This window comes from Elephantulus edwardii, unplaced genomic scaffold, assembly GCF_000299155.1.
Source record: "Elephantulus edwardii isolate Elephantulus edwardi_28Jun2011 unplaced genomic scaffold, EleEdw1.0 scaffold00047, whole genome shotgun sequence".
Lineage (NCBI taxonomy): Eukaryota > Metazoa > Chordata > Mammalia > Macroscelidea > Macroscelididae > Elephantulus > Elephantulus edwardii.
The window spans coordinates 19,796,242-19,797,785 of NW_006399797.1; positions in this window are offsets into that span (position 1 = coordinate 19,796,242).

Below are 1,544 nucleotides of genomic sequence, written 5' to 3' on the forward strand. Positions count from 1 at the left end.
TATATTCCCAGTAGTGGAATTGCTGGGTCAAATGGTATCTCTATTTGCAACTTTTTGAGAAAGCGCCGTACTGCCTTCCACAGTGGTTGCACCATTTAACATTCCCACTAACAGTGAATAAACGTTCAGTTTCTCCACAACCTCGCCAGCATTTGTTGCTTGCTGTTCTGTTAAATTTTGCTATTCTGACTGGGGTGAGATGATCTCTCATAGTTATTTTGTGTTTAATTTTTTTTTATTATTGGTTTGGTTACAAAGTTTGTATATACATTGTGTTTCCCACTATTGTTCATTCACATAGTGTTTCATACTATCATTTTCATTCATTGTTTTATAAAATTAATCATCATTGGACCCTGGCAATCATTACCGTCTTTTCACTTGGATCCTTCCCATTTCTTTCTGCCACACACACATAGGTCCATCCACCAAACTGTGCAACCCTGTGGTTTTACCCCAACCCACCCTCACCCCTCCACTTTGCCCCTTGAGTTTCCATACATGTTTTACTAGTATCCTTTTATTTTCACAATAATGGTCTTATGCAATATTTGTCCTTAAGAGACAGAGTTCACTCAGTATAATACTCTCCAATATCTCCCAAGTTATACAGTATTTTTCAAAATTGTTGCTCCTGAGTGCTGCAGTGTTCTGTTGTGTGAATGTACACAATTTCTCAATCCATTCAATTGTGGGTGGACATTTGTACTGTTTCCATGTTCTTCTAATAGTGAATAGCAATGCTATGAACACTGGTGTACAAATCTCTGTGTCTCAGTTATAATTTCCTTGCGGTGTATTCCTACCAGTGGATTAGCCTGCTGGTCCATGTCTAAGTTTCTCATAAGTTCAGTCTAGTGTTCTGGGATTCCCATTCTTGTCAGAGTTAACATTTGCTATGATCCACACATAGTCAATGAAACACAGATAGACCTTCCTCTGGTATTCTCTGCTTTTAGCCAAGATCCATTTAACATTAGCTATAAGATCCCTAGTACCACAGCCTCTTCTAAACCCAGCCTGCACATCTGGAAGTTCTCTACACTTGGATTAGGAGGTAGTCATCAAAACAGAGCAAGGAAGGGTGTACACCAAGGATGTATCTTATTTTCATACCTTTTCAATCTGTACATAGATATACAGGAGGCTGGGCTCTGTGAGGAGGAATGCAGCATCAGGATTGAAGGAAGAAGGCTCATCAACAACCTGTGTTATGCAGATGGCATACATTGCTTGCTGAAACAGAGGAGGGCCAGAGGCATTTGCTGCAGAAGGTCAAGGGTTTTCAATATGGATTAACACTCAACATCAAGAAGACCTATCACTGGACCAATTAACAACAGCATGATAGGCAGTGAAGAGACTGAGATTGTTAACAGCTTCAGTTTGCTTGGCAACTACTTACAACTCTTGATCTTCTTGAAAAATGAATTCTGTATCTGTATTGTGATTGCATTGAACATGTAGATTGTTTTTTGTACGATTGTCATTTTCACAATATTGAGTATTCCTATCCATGAACAGGGCACATTTTTCCATTTCTT